General features: G+C 43.1%; 1 protein-coding gene across 16 annotated transcripts in view; it reads left to right on the forward strand.

The window, feature by feature from the left end:
- Positions 1-19362, forward strand: part of FHIT (fragile histidine triad diadenosine triphosphatase) — a 1583000-nt gene extending 1563638 nt beyond the window's left edge. For all 16 annotated transcript variants that reach the window (XM_017343924.3, XM_002713411.5, XM_051852260.2 and 13 more), the window contains one exon: positions 19073-19362. The gene's annotated coding sequence lies outside the window, so the exon portion shown is untranslated. The remainder of the gene's footprint in view (positions 1-19072) is intronic.
- The last annotated feature ends 201 nt before the right edge of the window (positions 19363-19563 follow it).

Raw genomic sequence — 19563 nt, forward strand, 5'->3', positions numbered from 1 at the left:
TTGACACCCATGTGGGCAACCAATATTGAATTCCTAGCTCCCAGCTTGAGCTGACTCTGACCAGGCCATGGTGGGCATGTAAAGGAGTAAACCAGTGGGTAGGATCGATGGATGGATGGATCGATCTCTCCTCTGAAAAACCAAGCAACCATCCAAGCAACCAACCCAAAATCTGCAGGTGAGACACTGCTCTCAGGCTCAGGTCTCAGATGGTTGTTCATCTGCAAGGTGTGTGAAGCAGCTTCCTCTGCTTCCCTACTGTTTCAGTAGCCCCCAGGCCTGTTTCTCTTTGTGCAGCCTGGGACTCTTCTGCAGAGCTGCTAGCTGGTAAATGACCTTCTGGGTTTCCCTTGAGTGTTGCCTGCTGGGAAGCTCAGGCCACAGGGAGAGGCCAGGATGTGCCAGCGTTATCTCTGTGCATTAATACTGCTGCACTGTTGGAGACTGTGGGTTTAACACTCTGGTAGACAGATAGCTGTGAAGGGTCTTCAAAGACAGTTTGTGGAAGATGTGCTTTTAGGAAAAATCTTTATGTGGATTTCAGCATTTTTTTGCATCATAATAAACTTACCCTCATAATTATTCCATGTTTTCTATGATCGTTGAGAAGTCCCCTCATACTGCCAATCCCCGTCTAAAAAATGCATCTACCTACAAAATGTTTGTATACTGCCAAGGGTCTCATGGAGTTGCTATACAATACTGGGACACAACCAGACTGAAGACAGTTACTGCCTATTCTAAATGCACATTTAACTGGCACCCTGTATTTTATATGACAACTCTGTGAATAAGCTTCCTTAGGGAATATTGACCCCAGATAAAGATTCTCTCCTGTAAATAGATTCGTTTTTCCTCTATAGAATGAGATAATCCAACATTAGAATTCCATGGTTCTTCATCTGGCCTGTGTATAAATGTGTTTACATATTAGGTTGCTGATATAGATCCAATGTAAATTTCAAGCAAAATTAGTAACAAAATTTCATCAACCACTGAGTCATGATTTTTAGCTGTAGGACACATTCCTTCTACTCTGTTGCCACTTGCAAAGGTAAACCTTTATTAGTTCAGATTCTGTGTAAGTTTCTTCTTTCTCTCAGCAACCCCCGTTTTACAGTATTATATTTATAGCTGCGGCATTCCTGTTGTCTCGGGCCCTTGCCCTCTGGAAGGCTGTTTCCATTCTCCCATATCAAATGTGTGTCAGCTCTGCACTCGGTTGCCTGAAGGGATCTAGCGTGGTGCAGCAGAAGTTCTCTTTCATATTTTATTTTTAATCTTTGCCACTGTTCGCTTTCTCTCTGTATTTTTTTAAGAGTAAAGCTATTTTACCTAAGAACATATGCCTATGGGCATGACTGCAAACCTCTTTGCCTTCCTCTTCTGAACACCGGTGTGTCATTTTGGAGTGGCCTATTCAAATAGGGTCACAATCCTTCAGACTTGACTTCGCAGACTAAATTATTTTTTTTCTGGGTTTCCTATGCAATGGGTACTTTGTGGCAGAGGTGAAAAAGCTCTAGGCTTTTCCCGAGGCTTCCTGTGCTGTAAGAATCTATCTTAGAACTATATTTTCTAAGAAATCTTCTTGAAGAAGATCTAAACTTACAACTCGAGATTCCTGCATGTTGTGCATTTGCAGTTGGGGCTTTTTTCTTGCCTTGAGGCCTGACATCTCCTGTCTCCCAGGTAAATCTGCCTCTCTTGTTAGTCTTGCCAGAAAGATATTTACCCCGACTTGTAATAGAAACTATTGCCACACTGCCTGTAGTTTTTAAAATGAACTGGCATTTGTATCTTCCTTTAAGGGCTTTACTTACAAATGAGCATCAGTTTTCTGAGCAGGCAGATGTAGGCAGTGACACGAGGAGGGCTAACACCGTAGCACGCTACTAGGATTTGAGGCAAGAGGGACTTCAATTCAGGATCCCAAGATTTTGCCAAGACCTGTCCCGTTATCTGAAGTATAATGGAACTAAATATACTTCCCTTTCGAGACATAAAGGAAAGGAAACAAACTTATTATTATTATTATTAGGATTCTTGTCCTGCTAGTTTGACACCCACTTTTTCCCTTTTCAAAATGTACTTGCCAACACTAAATTTTTATACAATGTGAAGTGGTTCACAGTACCTCTGGAATGTGTTAATAAATAGGGGGTCATGCAATATTTGTACAAACTAAGACTTTAGAAATGCCCTGCTGTTTAGCAGAGACTGAGATCACCTTGGCCTCTCCAGCTTTCCTGATTAGCCCCTCAGCAGGATGTAAGGCTTAGGCCGATCCAGCTTAAAGACTTGGACAGCGTGCCCTCTGCAAGCCTGCACAATGCCAACAAGCACGGAGGCAGACTGGGCTCAGCCTGGGAATTGCTAACAATCGCCAGCGCTCACGGAGAATTTACGAGGCTGTCCATTCTATTTATTATCAGGTCTTGGGGCTGATGAGGAAATAGAAGTTCTGTGATGGTAACTGTGATTCCAAGGTAAACGGTTAGTAAGTGATGAGGCCCAGATTGAACCCGCACAGTCCAACCCCAGGGTCACTCTCCTTGTCTTTGCTGCATGGCTTGGAATGGAGCACACTCCTCCAACCAGTTCCCTCTGCCTGTCCCAGCCCCCTTGGTACCGTAAAATATCCCTTTGGACCTTTTTACCTTCCTTGCTGTGAGAACCTCCCTTCTCATCCCCTGCTAGGTTTTAATACACACCTCCGTATTCCCACGCTGTTCCGCACATTGTGGCCAGGTAGCAGCAGCCAACATGGCCCCTGACTTTTCTCTGCTTCGAAGATTTTTCAGTCCCTGCTGATTCCTGCCTAGGCTTCCTTCTCTCTTCTCTACCACCTGACCCTGTGTCCTAGTAATGGCTCTGAGCAGTTACACTGTAATCCACGTTTCTATTTTCAGTGTTTGCCATTGATGAGCCTGACCTTTGGAGAAATAGCAGTGGAACTCAGAATTCAAACTCAGAGCAAGCTCACTCCAGACCTGCTCCAGCCATGAACCCATTCTCCATTTTTTCATCAGGGTGGAGGACACTAGGCAGGAATCCTTGCCCTTAACAGCCTATAAAGGAAAAGGGACTGTAATAGGCAAAAGCAGCTCTCTGATGAAGGCGTACTGTAGCATACCTGGTAACTCCTCAATAGGGCAGATACCCCTGTTCCCTTTCTTCTTTATGTCAAACCCCAGGCTAATCCTCAGCATGACAAGAGTACCATCAGGCCTCCAAAAGTAACTATCCAAAGCTTTAAGCTGTCTCATGATGCCATCGTATGTGAAGAATTTTTTTCATCGTTTGGTATTTTATTGGTTACTCTGCGTATCCTTTTTCTGGAAGGAAATGCCTTTCAATCACAGTTTCTTGAGCCACCATGAAAAGCAGAGCTTGCCTTCACCATGCACAGGGAGGTCAACAGTGCAAGGGTTTCCGAATGAAACAGCAGTTGTCTCACTCTGCACCTGACAGATCCCTGATGAGGCTGGCATCCTCTGGTTCCAGGAATTCAGCAGGCATTCTCTACACAGGTGAATTTATGCATTGGCTTCCTGCACACCAGGCTGAATTCCGGGATAGGGGATCTGTGATGGCTCTTTTAGACTGTGAAATAAATCATATTAGATGACATTGAATCTGCATTTCTTATCTAACCTTGCCTCCTCCTTCTTGGAGCATAGTATTTCTTTATGCAGATATTCAATATGGGGGTTTGATGCCTCTACACATTAGTGTTAGGTTTCCTACTAAATTGTAAAGCAACAAGTATGTACAAGAGGGGGAAGATTTGTCATCTCCCTGACCCTACCACTTGCTAGAAGGACGTGGGGTGTGTGGTCTGTGAAATATGCAAGCATCTCCCCTAAGTCTGATGGAAGAGGCATAACACGGTAGGTTTCCACACCCTGTTGTGTTAGCACAGTTCGTCTGTTATTCATCAAATGCTCTCTGTGCATGTTGGTATTTTATAGATACCTGGTTTCTGCTAACGTACTTGTAACACAGCCATGCAATGTCGAAGCAACTGGGTCAGCCCAAAAGAGCACGAGTAGCAGTTACAGATGTACTGTCCAGGCAAAATTATGATGCTGGAATTGTAAAAAAAACAAAAACAAAAACAAAAAAACCATAATTTGAGTCATTATACAAGAAAGGACAAGGTGGCCTAGTTAGCATGAGGTCTGGTCTCTACATTATACCTTTTGGAAATCTATCCTCTAGCCTGTAAAAAGTTGATCCTTCTCGGAGAATGTCTTTCCTCAGCACGTGTAGCCTCTGATGAGAATGGGCCAAGAGAGTAGAAGTTCTCCAGGGAGATGGGTGTTTTTTGATTTTAGCTCTTGACTGATTGAATCCTAAACCCATTGGGTAATCCCCACGTAGGGGTCTAATCCATGCCAATGAAGGTGCTGGCCAGGACCCTTTCCACTGTCCCTTCATTGATATGATAATAGATTTTCCTAAGCATTAAAATACACAATAGATGCCTGGTTTAAGGCTAAAGAAGCTCTGTGCCAGAAAAAGGAAGGACCTAGTGTCTTAAAAGAACCAAGAAGCTTCCTCCCTGCCTCTCCAGTCCTTGCTTCTATTGGATTGTGCTGTCTCTACCCCTATTCGGATTGAATTACAGCTCTAGAACTTGATTTCTAGAGCAAGAAATTAAAAACTGTGATCTGGATCAGGTCAATTTAAACCAGGTCCCCATGGCCTAAACTGGACATGATAAATCATAGGAGTGTAGATACTTTGGAAATCACCAACTCCAATGTCCCATCCAAGTATTTTTTACCACAACCAGAAGGATGACCATCCAGCTGTGTGTTTTTATTCCATTTTATAGCTATCCTATCAAACAACCTACCACCGAGTCCCAAAATGTGCTTTTCATTTTGTTAGATTTAAATGTTGTATCCAAATCCATCTCTCTCTAATGTGCGTGTAATAGTTGAGGCAAAAAATTTCCACACACCATAATGGCTAGAGTATATACAGAGCCCTTCTATTTAGATTCAGTTATATTGATAATAAAAATAAATTAATTATAGGACACTAGTAATTTATACTTTTTCAAAAAAACTTATGTGAGAGTCATAGAGGCAAATGAGCCCATTCCTGGGTCATTCCTCAAATGCTCACAGCAGTCAGAACTGGGTCAAGGCTGAAGCCAAAGCCAGAAGCATGGAACTCAAACCAGGCCTCCCACATGATAGCAGGAACGCAACTAGTTAAGACATCACCACTGCTCCCCAACTTCCGCATTAGCAGCAAGCTAGGATCAGGATCCTTAGGGGAGTATTCAAACCAAATACTCGGGCAGGAGATATGGCTGTCACAGAGTTAGGTTAGAGCTACCTGTCCCCCTACCTCTCCAAGCTAATTTTAACCCTTAGGAAACTTGGGAGTACATTGCCCATCAGCACAGAGCCCTTTGCAGAAAAGTAGAATCCAAATACCGAAAGTACCAAAGAGTTTCAGGGTTCACTTCCGCTTTGCCAAATGGTACCGTAATGCAATCAAAGCAGTAATTTTCATCCCCTTCTGTATCTTCCCTCCAGAAACAGATGACTGCCTGAGAATCTGCAGATCTGCTACAGCCAAAGCCTTTCTCAGCTGTATCTGTTCAACTCTCAAGGCTTTGGTTCTTCTCCCATTTGCTTCTCTGTGCCCCATGTAGTCCTCCCCCTCCAGGTTAATGTTTTGCATGGGCACTGGCAGAAGAGAGCATGGGAGGTTGATAGGCAAGGCTGTGAAAATTTGCATTAACAAGCTTGCGTCCCCATCACTTTTAATAAGTAAAACTTATGCAGTTCACTTGGCCCTCAGCCAGTCCTTACATGGTAAGCCCTCCATGGCTTTGGCATGCTGGGGCTTCAATCAACTTAGTGTGCAGGTGTTCAACCTCAATTATCAGTGCAAGATACACTTAGCAAAAGCAGCTCTTGATTGCTTTCTTCTAATTTTCTGATGCTTTGACAGATGGTCCTATGTGTTCTGCTACCTCCAACCCATCCTGGGTAGTGGGCAGGGGCTCTCTTACTTGTTTAAGTAATTAAGGTGAACACATTAGGGAGAAACAAGATTAGGGCTGAGAAGAACACATCTTGAAAATCAAAATGTCTCCACCTGCCCAGTGATGGAATTAAAATTAGCCCCCTGTCCAAATATGTGTGATGATCCCTCTCTCCTTTGCCTGATATCTTCTCCTCATTTCTTTCAAGGCTAGTTGAGGCAGATCATGCTCCCTGAAGAGGGCAGGAGCCACACAAAGGAAGAGAAAGACTGTGCTGGAGAAGCTACCAGGGGCTGAACCTCCATGTTCTTGCAGCCAACTCCTTCAGGGAATGGATGCCTGTCACCCCCTTCTATTCCCCCCCAGGCCCCAGTAAACTAAGCTGGTTGTTTAGGTTGAGCATTGCTCTCACGGGGCTAATCCTCACTTCCCTTATTAGAGCCCCTAGAACCACCGAAATAGGTGGCCTCTCTGCAGCAGGTACTTGTCTTAGGCTTTGCATAGAGGTCTCTAGAATATGATTTGAAATGCAAAGTGCTGATACCATGAACAGTGTAACATTGGAAAAATTATATTTGGGACCATCTCCCCAGCAAAGGAGGAAAAAACATCTATTTTCAATCTCTTGGCCTAAGCACCAGGCATATCCACCACCAAATGAAAGTATGAAATACTCTGAGGTTTCCTAAGAATGATATCTGAACTGTCTGCCATTTTGGTTTTTACTTTCAATGTCTCAAATGTCTTTAAAGAATTTAATGTCCTGAAAAAAAGGACCGTCAATTTATATTCACTGGCTGGCTAAGCTTTACATTCTAAAGAACAGAAACTAAATGTTTGTCTTTTTCCTTTATGAAAAAGACAAGAGAGATACATGAAGGGTTGTAAGCCTATATTTAAACCCACATGCAAAAATGTTTGTGGAAGTGTCCCTTAAAAACACTGCAACCCAATCTAGCCAACCTCAATTCAATACATAATGATTAAATACTTATCATATGCAAAGATGAGGCTAGGTGCTTAGAGTAGAAAGGTGAGAAGTCATGGACCCATTTCCAAAATATTCTCAGTGTAACCAGCGCATGGGCTCAACAGGTTAAAGCCCTGACCTACAACGCTGGCATCCCATATGGGCTCCAGTTCTAGTCCTGGCTGCTCTACTTGTAATCCAGCTCTGTGCTGTGGGCTTGGAAAGCGGTAGAAGATGGCCCAAGTCCCTGGGCCCCTGCACCCACATGAGAGACTGGGAAGAAGCACCTGGCTCCTGGCTTCAGATCAGCTCAGCTCTGGCCATTGTGGCCATTTGGGGAGTGAACCAGCAGATGGAAGACCTCTCTCTCTGTCTCTACCTCTATCTGTATCCCTCCCTCCCTTTCTTTTTTAAAGATTTTATTTACTTATTTGAGAGGTAGAGTTATGGACATTGAGAGGGAGAGACAAAGAGAAAGGCCATTCCCAGAGGGCCACAACAGCTGGAGCTGTGCCTATCTGAAGCCAGGAGCTTCTTCCAGTCTCCCATGTGGGTGCAGGGGCCAAAGCACTTGGGTCATCTTCTACTGCTCTCCCAGGCCATAGCAGAGAACAAGATTGGAAGAGGAGCAGCCGGGACTGGAACTGGTGCCCATATGGGATGCCAGCACCGCAGGCGGAGGATTAACCTACTGTGCCACAGCGCTGCCCCCCGCCCCACCCAGCAGGCTTCTGCTTCTCCCTTTACTTCCTCTGACTTACAAGGATAGAGACAGTATTTTGCTTAGATCCTAGTGTTACATGAAGGATAACATCCAGTAATGGACAGGAAACCAGTAAGCCAATATTGTAGATTCATTGTTTTCACTGTGGCTCATATACTCTTTTGAGGATTATTAATTGCTAGCATGTTGAGGTCATGAAATATCAGTTTACATAGTAAATAAGAAGAAAATCTGTAAGGCAGGATTTTTCTAGCCACTAAAATGAAAACATGTGACTTCTGCTTCTATTACTAACAGGCCAAATAATTTTACTCAAACATCCCACTGTATTCAACTGGAGAGACGTACAGGATTTTTAAAAAATCTGCTAGAGGTAACAAGGTAACAAAAGATTACATGAGGAGCCGAGGGAAGGCAGAAATCCATGGCAGTGAGTGCAGCATTTGGGTTGCTTTTCCACCGAGGGCATTTGTGAGTCTTGGAGAGATGCATGGAGTTTGGCATTGGCAAAGCTGGCTTGATTGCTCTGAGTCCTTGCTAAACCTCCACACCTGGGTGGGAATTCAAAGCTCTGAGAGAGTTATATCCTTGGAGCAAGAATGAACCAGTTATAAACCAGTCCTCACTCCAGCTGCACCCCAACTGCAGACCAATCTGGGGCAGTTGAGAAAATCCCAGTTCTGGAAATCGAGTTAAGGTAATCCAAAATTGCTAATCCATTAGCCTCCTGGCAGGAGAAAGTAAAAACCTTTCTGGAAGAAAATACCATCAAACAGTCCTAAGTTATTTCTATAACTGTATCCAAATAGAATGCCTAGAATGTGTGTATGCATAGACATACATCAGAGACAGCCATAACAAAGCAAGACATGTTATTATGGGCTAAGTGGAGTGTCTTCCCTAAACCTCTAAGCTTGAAGCGCCAACCCTTGCATGCGATCGCCTTGGGGGTGGGATCTTTGGGAAGTGATTAGATTTCCATGGTGTCATGAATGTGGGGATTCCCTGATGGGGTCAGTGCCTTTCTAAAGAGAAGACACGGGGTCATGTGAGAACACAACCAGGTGACAGCTGCCTTGCAAGCCAAAGCAAGAAGCCTCAGTGAATCCACCTCCAGTAGCACTTTGGTGTTGGCGTTTTCAGTATCCAGAATTATGAGAAATAAGCTACCAGTCTATGGTGTTTTGTTGATGCCAACACTTTCTATGACAGAAATAGATACTAGTAGAATCATAGGTTATCTAGAAATTGCAATTGTCAGACAAGATGTTAAAATAATTCTTTCGTTGGTCTATAGATGAAGACAAGATTTTTAAAAATTTCAGCAGAGGGCTGGAATCTTTCAAAAAAAAATGATGATGGGCAAAAGACTCAGAAAAAAAATTCTTGGACTGGAAAAATGCAATAACCCAAGGAATGAATTTAGCAGCACAGTTTCTGCATAGCTAAAAAGGATGAATTCACTCAAAGATGAAAATACCATAAAGTATCATGAAGACATAAAAGGAGAGTAGAGAAAGCATAGCAAAGGGCCGAAGAAGTAGACTGTAATTTGTATATAGGAGAGAAAACAGTTTCAGTAGAAGCTCTACTTAAAGAGATAATGGCCGAGACTTTTTCAAAATTTGGGAAAGCCATCAATTCCAAAATTCAAGAATATATCAAAACCAGAGGAGAAGTGACAAGTCTACCCTTGCTTTGAAACATCATGATGAAGCTGCCAAAACTCAAAGGCAACGAGAAAGCTGTCAGACTTAAGACTGAGCAGAGCCCTTACTTGGAAAGGAGTAATACTAAACCAAAAGCAACAAAAACCAAACAGCTTACATCCATGAAATGATATCTCTATAAAGAGCCCAAAGCAAGTAATTACCAAGCTAGATTTCCATACACAATTAAACTAACTTTTATGAATGAAGGTTAAGCAAATACATTTTCTGTACAAAGCTGACAGAATTAATCACCAACAGAGTCATGAGAGGAATTCTAAAGAAGAAGAAAGCAAGTGCAGACTAGAAACTACTTTGTACTGAAAGAGGATTGGAATTGCAGCTACATCAAAAAGTGTATTGCCAGTGCAGGGAACTTTTCTTCTGCTAAGGGCCATTTAGATATTTATAGCATCATTCTCAGGCCATACAAAATTAGCCATTTAAAACTTAGCCTGATATAAATGTGTTGAATTTCAAATTCTGCCTGCAGCTCCCTTGGCAAGGCCAGGCCAAATGATTCTTCATGATCCTCCCCTAGTAGAGAATGATTTAGTTGTGACTTAAATATATTTATTAGGAAAAAAGCTGAGAGTTAATGTGCTAAATATCTTTCTGGAAAAAAAGAACCACAAAATTATACCAAAAGAGATAATAGAGATAATGAATTATAAGGGTACTTAAAAAATAGCAAGGAAAATAGCACTGGAGAAAAGTTTATGTCTGAAAGCTTACAAAACTTTTGAAAATGCATATTAAAGGAAAAAACATGGAGTGGTTCCAAAAAGTTTTAACTCCATTTTTCCTCAACTTCTTAAAGTGCCCTTATGGAAAAATACCAGTATAATCAAGAGGATCAATGAAACCACAGGTAGCTTCTTTGAAAAGAAAGCAAGCACAGGAAACACTATTAGAAATACAGTGGCAACCTTCTGTATAGAGATTGCAGCTAGTAAAAAGGACAGAGTATAATCACATGAGGAGCAAGTTTGCAGGAGTGGAGAACATGCACACCAAGTGTATAAGGCCTGCAAGATTATTTGGTCTGACCCTGCCAAGACAACCACAGGCACAGTTGATAATTTTTTATGTCCTATGAATGATGTTATACATTTCCAAAAGGCCCTTGGAAGAAACAAGTTTGCTCACCCTGTTTACAGCAAAATATTTGAAAAATTGCAAGTTTGAAAATAGGCAAGTTTCTAGAAAAATATAATTTATCCAAACTGGTGCAATGTGAAAAGGATGAATAATGTAATAATTGAAGACAATGATTCTGAAATAAGTACTTCCCACAAAGGACTCATCAGGCCAGGGAAGCTTTCTGAGTGGATCCTACCACATAATTGAGACATCAAAGGGAATTCTATTCAAATTCTGGCAGAACATAGGGAGAAAAAAGATATCATTCTGTTGCCTAATTCATTTTACTAGCTACCCTGCAAATGAACCTAGCATGACCATTACAGAAAGGAAATTTCTTGACTACTTGTATACAGAAACAAAGATGCCAAAGTTTTAAGAGATGTCAGAAAGATAGAAGACTAATGGATTATTATGCATATAATTGTTATGCATATAATCCACAGACACAACTAATGAAAATATACTACATAATGACCAGTACAACTTTGATTTCACATTAGATTATCAAATGAAACATGTAACGTAATAAATACAAAATATTAGGAAAGCTAGAACCAGAAGGGACTTTATACTTTAAGGGTGATAGGTTTTATACTGGAGATTGAAAATGAAATAGTGTAGTAAGAGCTGGATGGAACACTGGCATCCCAGAAGACAGTGCTCTGCTCCTGATTCCATCTCCCTGCTAATGTGCACCTTGGGAGGCAGATGATAGATGCAATAGTTGCATCCACATCACTTGTGTGAGAGACCTGGACTGGCTTCAGTCTCTGCCACTGGTACGTCAAGAAGTGTAGGGATCTCTCTCTCTCTCTAACCCTCTCCCGCCCTCCATGTGTATATTTGTGTCAAATAAATTTTTGAAATGAGATAAAAACCCAACAATATATCAGAGAGATCATTCACCTAGATCAAGTTAGATTTATCCCCAGTATGCAGGGATGGTTCAACATACAGAAATAAATAAATGTGATATGTCTCATTAACAAATCGAAGAATAAAAACCATATGATTATCTTAATATATGCAAAGAAAATTTTTATGAAGCAAAAAGAACATAGAAGAAAAGGAAGAAAGACATTGACTTTACTGCCTGATCTATTTTCTGGCTAGATATTGATTTATTCCATAAAAGGCTTAAACAAAAGATTAATCACTGCCTATAATCTATCCAGACCCAGTGCTAGTGTATCAGAGAGCCCCTTCCCTTCCTTGCGGCCATCCTCTCTGACTGTAAGAGGCCACACTGGCTCACTAGATCATTATTTCTTGTGGACGTCACTTAGGGAATGGACTAGTCATTCCAAACTCTGTATACATAGACTGTATCTCCATTAAGTACCCCTACAACACTGCAGAACCGACGGGCTTTCATGTGTGCAAAGTGAGACTGACAGCAGCTCTGTGACTTGTCTAAGCACTCACGGGTTCTACTTGGAGAGCCGGGGTTCAAATCCGAGCGGTTTGACTCTGGCACCAACACTCAGGTTTGCACTAACATTTTGGTGGGTTTCAATTCAGAAACAACCTCCCCTGGAAAAGATCTAGCTAGTTGAAGTCAAGAACCGTACAGGGAAATTGGGATGCGAGGTGTAGCCTACTCTCGCTTCTTCACTAAATCACAAAAAAGCCAGCATTCGATGACTCCCATGCTGGGTGCTTTGTGTAGGTCTTTATCCAGACATCACAGCCACCCCGCCTGAAGACAATGCTGTCTCAAATCCATACCTCCCTCCCACCCCCAGCAGCTGTTCCAGATGGAATACTTGTGTGAACCCTGAATCTGCACTTAGTGAATGAACCATAGCTAATCAACCTTGGACCATAATGCACTAAGTATTGCATTCCTGAGATCAGTGAAGACTCCCAAGCACTCTACATAAGGCCTTTTCTTGAGGCTTCCTCCAGAGATAGGGGGATCTTACCAAGAGTCTACAATAGTTCTTTGATTTCAAAACATTTCTAAGACTACTGAAGGCTTCAAGCAGAGAACAGGATGGGACACGGTAGAAATATGAACTTGGAACTACCAGTCTAATCTAAGGATCACCATTCTGGGAATGTGATCCCAGCTTGACCAGAGTTGTCCCTGCTAGTTGGTGAATGAATACCAAATGCAGGGGCCATTGCAGTAGGTTAATCCTCCGCCTGTGGCGCTGGCATCCCATATGGGTGCCAGTTCCAGTCCTGGCTGCTCCTCTTCTGATCCAGCTCTCTGCTATGGCCTGAGTTAGCAGTGGAGGATGGTCCAGGTCCTTGGGCCCCTGTACCCGCGTGGGACACCTGCAAGAAGCTCCTGGCTCCTGGCTTTGGATCAGCGAAGCTCCAGCCGATGAGGCCATCTGGGGAGTGAACCAATGGAAGGAAGACCCTTCTGTCTCTACCTCTCACTGTCTGTAACTCTACCTCTCAAATAAATAAATAAAATCTTTTTAAAAAAGGCCAAACAAGAAGCCCTTGACTGGGGTAATATTGAGGTTCTCTGAAGTCCTCCTTCTCAACATGGAGAAAAGTCACAGGCAGGAGCAGTCCTCAGAGTTAAGAGAAATGAGAGGTAAAGAGGGGAGATGAGATCCTTCTGCGTTCTCACCTCTCTTCAACCCTCCAGTTAACAGAGCAGTGAGCCACAGTTTATACAGAGGTGTATTTCAAGATAAAATTGTCTTGTTGTCAACAGAATTTAGGCTACAGAGACTACTGGCTTCCCTAGGGATCTTTGTGGCCTTGAAATTCTAGAATTCAGCCACTTGCCCTGCCCTATAGGAGCTGGTAGTGATCTGAAGGAGAAGGAATGACTGAAGAACAAGCATGTGTATAACTGACTTCCGTGCAAGTTGGTGGTACAATGTCGACCATATGTGTAAACCCATCAGCTTCTTTTCCTTATCCCTTTATAAGGTACTTGACTTTGTGTCAATCATATGTAACCCTCCATGCCCACACACACAAAACGTGCCCTTCAAGAGTCACCCCACAGTCCATGATGAACCAATCAATTTTACTGGGTATTTAAGAGATTTTTCCAAGTGTGGGAGTCAGTGCCTAAGATGATAGATCATGTAATAATTACAGCATGAAAAGAACCCGATTGAGGATTCTCTTTCAGCCAGCAGGTGCCTTTAGGTCAAGAAGGTCTATAAAAAATGGCAGATCATTTTCATTCCTTTAAGACAGGCAAAAATGACTTTGAATGTAATTAGATGTTCTTACTAGTTTCCCTCTGCTAATGCTCCACACCGTATGCCAATGAGGCCTGCAAGAAAGTTCAGAACTGTTGGCTTTTGGAGCTGCAAATTAATGGTGTGGTATTGCTTTGAAAAACTGACAGCCATGATATGGCTTGAATCATTTTTTTTCCATTAGAAATGATAAGCCAGAATTCCAGCCATAGGAAAGGGAGCTAATAGGCAAAAGTCTGGGCAGCTGTTAGAACTTTGTCCTTATGCTTTATTCAGCCTCCCTAATGGCTCCTGCAGGTTCCAGGGTTACTGATTTCGGGTAAGGAATATGCTCCATGTACTGAATAAGAATTTGTCTTTGATTCCTCTGTCACAGTTTTGCTTTATTTGTCTCAAGGATATGTTACCTGTCAGGGTGTTTTTACTTTTGAGGCAGAAACTCTCATGGATGGTAAGTTACAGTTCCTTTAATCGTGTGAAAGGATGGGGCTCAATGGAAATTAAAAGTATTGCACAAATTTAGATGATCAGTATTTTTAGTAAAACTTAAGAACTTCCCTTGTTCTGGCTATTATTTCATGATACTGCCGTTAAAAATATAACTTCTTTATATAGAATGTCATACATCAGCTGTTGCCTATGATTCTTAAAATACATATCTCTACCCTCAAACTCACTCAAGGTCACACAATAAAATGAGCACATTAAACAGAAAATGTGTTACAATTATGATCCTTTTAAATGGGAAGCCTGCTTATGTCCCTTCCTCCATACTTGGCAGTGCCAACCAGGTACTAATGGCAGAAGCCCTCACATGCCACCATAAAGGCTTGAGAACAATTTCATCTCCCATGACAGTGCCCTCCACCTCCACCACCACCTCCTGTTCCAGCCTCCTTGCTGTTACTGGATCCCATCAAACACTAGTCCATCTCAGGGCCCTTGCACTTCTTGTCTCCTTCTGCCTGGAATGTTTTCCCTTCCATCTTCCATGCAGGATCCAGGTGACTGAAGTGGTGTCACTTCTCCGAGTGCCTCATCTAAAGTAGCCTTCCTATTTCCTTCTGTCCCCTTCCCATTATCTTCCATGAGCATGCGGTCGCCAGTGTTGGGGAAGAAGGCAGGCCCCTGACTGTAGTCCTTGCCTCCTGGACCGTGTGGTTGGGCTTCAGAAAGGGGCTTGGCTTTCCAGTCCTCATACAGGACACAGTGGTTCTTCATATCCCCAGGAGTCGCTTAAAGGGAAAAAAAATAACCCTGAAGCCCCAGAATTGAGTGACCCACTATCTCTCCTATCATCTGACAGGTCAGCTTTGATGACCCTACTGGGAAAAATCAGAGACCGAGCATGGAGGGGCTGGGAAGGAGTTTAAAGCACGTATAATTCAATTGATGTTTTACAAAGAAATAAACTACTGCTCAGAGAGGGCATATATCTTGCCCAGATTCACAGAGACAGAGCCTGGAAACAATACAGCTTCAATCAGACCTTTTGTATTTGCAATCTGTTTCTGAGCACACAGAGAGACAGGTGCACAGAGAGTCCCCTGATGACGCTCCTCTGCAAGATGTTAGAAGCCTTCTGTCTATGTTCATCTCGGTCCTATCACAGTCTGCAGTGTCCTATAAGGTCTGGAGTCTCAGGAAGAGCAGGGTGCTATGAAATGAACTCTATTCATGGTAGCTATCAACTGGGTTTTCTTGCCATTTTCAACCCTTGACCTTTTGGTCTCGAATAGAGCTTGAGCATCATTCAGGTCCACCTATTTGCAAGTCACAGAAGTAGAGTATAACTTGTCTGACCATAAATTTTATACAAAAAATAGAGTATTAAACCTTTCTTCTTTTTGTTTTTGGCAAAGGGGCTTGCTCAAAGTAATAGACTTTAATCCATTCGCCAAAGGATGATACAGGATTGTAATCTGAGCTCACATGCAAGGCAAAATGAACAGAGCAGTACCCATGTTGGTGTCTTTTAAATGGCAGATTAGAAACTATATATAGTACCCCTATTAGTTAAGTATGCTAAACCTTGACACATTCTCAATGCAACGATCCTTGAGTATGTGTCTATAATCCCTCAGCAAATATGCCTTTTATTCAACCACAGATTTGTACACACTCCAGCCACAAGTGTCATTAATTAAATAATACATTCAGCAAACTCTTGGAGCCATTAATTAACAGAAGTAGCTTGCTCCATGCTCAGCCCTACATTCTTTCAGAACAAGGAGCACAACCGAGAGGGACGGGCTACACTGGAAGGTCACCCTCAAAAGCGTGGTAAGAGGAAGCTGTCAGAGAAAGTGAAAGACAAAACATGCACACCTTTTAGCTTTTCCTTTACCCTTTCGGAGGACTTGAAGAAAGGGAAATATTCACACTGTAGAAACTTTCTATTTCAAAATTAGTTTCTCTCTTGAAAGACGCAAGTAAATAGAATGTAATCCTTTTTCATTTCCACTGAGTTGTGGAGAGGGGGTAATATCAGCTGAAGATTTAGAGACAAATAAAACCTGCTCTTCCCAAGTTCTGCAAGGAGAGGAAGGTCTTTGAGGGAGAGACTTTGTATCCTCTTCTGTGTCTGTGCCTGGCAAACAGAACCCACCCAGAAGACAGAAGCTGTGTTGGCTTCAGGTGGGCACTAAGAGAATGCCCCAAATGGCACGAGTGTTCCAGGGCGGGGTCTGCCCTGCTTCTCCACCTCGCCACCCCATCCAGCCTCAAAGGGGATGCAGCTTCATCTGATGGGGGGTGAACAGCTCTACTGGGCCGACGTAAATCACTCACAACTGCAAGCCCTGGGATCATCTCTCCTGGAGTGTTAGCTCATCTTAGAGTTTCATTGATCCCTTCCAAGAGGGTCTAGGGTTACTCTATGAGTGACATCTCTGGGTGTGTCCCCACCTTATCCGGGAACAGCTGCCTGAACCCCTCTCTGTACGGGGTCCCAAGCTGCTTTCTATGCCCTCAAGGAAGGAAAACAATGAGTTGGAAAAGGAACCTGGTTTAAATGAAAGCTATTTGTTTTGTATTTGAAAGGCCTAGAAACACAGAGATCTTTCATCTGCTGAGTGCTGCACATGTTCACTCTCTGAGCTCTGCATGGAAGGTAGACTCTGCTTCCCACAGACATTCAGGCCACTTGGGGAAATGTAACTACGAAAGGCACAGCTGTAAGAAGAGAGGCAGAGCTTCATATGCCAGGGCCGTGTGAAGGCCAAGTCACAGAAGCACAGTAAGCAGACTGACAGAAAGTTCACAGAGAAGCACAAACTGCAGGGCTGGCGCTGGGAGGGGCAGGTGCGAGACATAACACTGGGCCACAGTGTTGAGAAGACCAAAAATAAAACTGAGGCAAATCTCCTAGGATATAAATCTGCCCTCGACAGGCGAAGTGGAAGAAAAGAGAGGGCACATCCATTTTCAGGCCTGCACAGGTGCCTCTGACTCCAAGTTAATAATTGTTCAAGGACAAGGGCAATGATGAATGACTGCAGGGTGACCTGCATCTCCAGCAGGTGGATGGTGCTGTGTAAAGTCAAGGATGATCCCATCGTCATACAGGAATGAAACCCTTTCCCCAGGGTGGGCAACTGACTGGTATGAGTGCCCCTCTCCATTTCTCATTACAGCCGTCATGGGCCCAGGGGAGCAGATCCTGACTTCAGATGAGAGGTCTGGATGTAGGTTCGAATCTGAACTGATTTGGCTCTGTGTTCTAGATCCCACAAGGGACCAGATATAATTTCAAATGGGTACTTCGCTCTCTGCTCTCTATTGCCAACTTGTAGGAAAAATGTAGTTCTCGACTCTAAAACGCTATGGAGGATGAAGGGACTATGGCTTCCTCCCCAAGGTAGGTTTGAATGGACCCATAGTGGATATATCCTTGAACTACATGGTTGAAACAGCCAGGGCGATGGGGCTTCCCACCCCAGCTTCCCAGGTCTGTGTCTGCAGCATTGCTCACAAAGCCACAAATACCCATAGCAAATAATCTATGAAAAGCAAAGTAAATATTCACTGAAATATTGTGAAGACAATGAAAGGGGAAATCCATTTGTGAGTCTCAACATTTCTCCAGATCTCTTTAGAGATCAGGACAATAGTGGAGACCCATTCTGCTCCTACTACCCTTCCTGGCATTAGTCCCCGAATTTTATCAATCAACTCCAAGCCTTCATCTTTCACCCCCTTCTATCTAATTTTCCATCCTGTGATTTCAGTGTCCTCTAAGCCAATAACCCCAGCTAGCTCACCTCCTGACCACACCAATTGTACTAAAGCCAGTAACTGGTAGAGCAAAGGCTCCCGCCGAGAGGTGAGGTGAGAACATGGAACACATTTCCCTCTTCTCCTGTGTTGGGATTTAAGCCACAGTGCCACTGTAACCACCAAGGAATTTTCTTGCCTAAGAAGATGAACCACCATTCTCCCTTCTTTACTGTTTTGTGGGCAAAGACTGTTTTACAGCTCGCTCTTAACCTTGGCTAAGCAAAGCTAATTCTGCTCTGTATCAGCTCAACATTTCCTCACATTCAGGGGCTGGGCACCTCACACTATACAGAGAGAAAGAAAGATTTTTTTTAAAAAAAAGATTCCTGGGGTGGGCAATTGGCTTGGTGCAGATAACATGTGCAGTGCCCGCATCCCATAGTCACAATGCCTGGGTTTGACTTATGGTTCTGCTCTGGAGTCTACCTTCGTAATGAGGCACACCCTGGAGTAAGTCCCTATCACCCATATGACAGACTCAGATCAAGTTCCCAACTCCCATGTTCAACTTGGCCCAACCCTGGCTGTTGTGGGCATTTAGGGAATGAATCAGCAGATGGGAGATCTCTGTCTTTCTCTATGCCTTTCAAATTAATACACAAACATCAAAACTCAAACAGAATACAAAAATTCTTGGGCTTTTACCCAGACCTTCCAAGTTGTAATGAGAGGGGACAGAATCCAGAAACCTGTGTTTTGCATAGGCTCAGTAGGTAATTCTGCCAATGTGTGTTTGGGAACCCATTCATACCCCATGAAGAAAGGTCTAAATTAGTTTTGTGTGTATGGTCTAAGTCCATAACATAGATTCTAAGGAAGGCCATGCAGCTGACCTCCAGCAGCCTGGGCTAGGGGCAGAGGCCACAGACAGCACGGATACCCAACAAGCCTATAGTCCATGCTTTCTGCCCTCTTCAGCATCGCCTCTTTCAAAATGCTCATGGCAATCTCACAGATTAGCAGCAAACACACTTAGAGTTGGCTTATCGCCATGACTCAAAAAATCCTACTGGTTCTAACTAAGCATCTGTTTTTATTTTCTGTTATTTCCAGGCATGAAAGTAAGCTGAACACCTCCCAAGGCATAAGGAAATGGGCTTCATTCTTCAAAGACACTCCAGCGGCAGAAAGCTCAGCAGACTGTATGGCGTCCAACAGTTCTGCAAACTTGTGCGAAGCATTTTATTACACTTGTGCGGGCCATTGGGGTTATGATGACAGACGGACGATCTTCAAAACAACAACACTGACAACCCTCCAGATTTCCCTGGCTATATCTGTAGAATAGAACCTTGTCTACATTGTACCTTGGCCTGGATGCAAATAAAATGTTAGCTACAATATTTATCGTGCGTGCTGGCAAAATTAAACGTTGATATGTGGGCGGCACTGCAAGGCACAGCTGGGCAAAGTCCATCTCTTAGAACTGGCTCGCTTCCTGTAAATCAGTGGTTTTGTTAAGGCAGAGCTATGAGTTAGTGAGTTTCCATTTTGGTGGGTAAGACAAGAGAACAAGAAACGTACATCCTTTCCTCAGTTATATT

This window comes from Oryctolagus cuniculus, chromosome 10 (assembly GCF_964237555.1).
Source record: "Oryctolagus cuniculus chromosome 10, mOryCun1.1, whole genome shotgun sequence".
Classification (NCBI taxonomy): Eukaryota; Metazoa; Chordata; class Mammalia; order Lagomorpha; family Leporidae; genus Oryctolagus; species Oryctolagus cuniculus.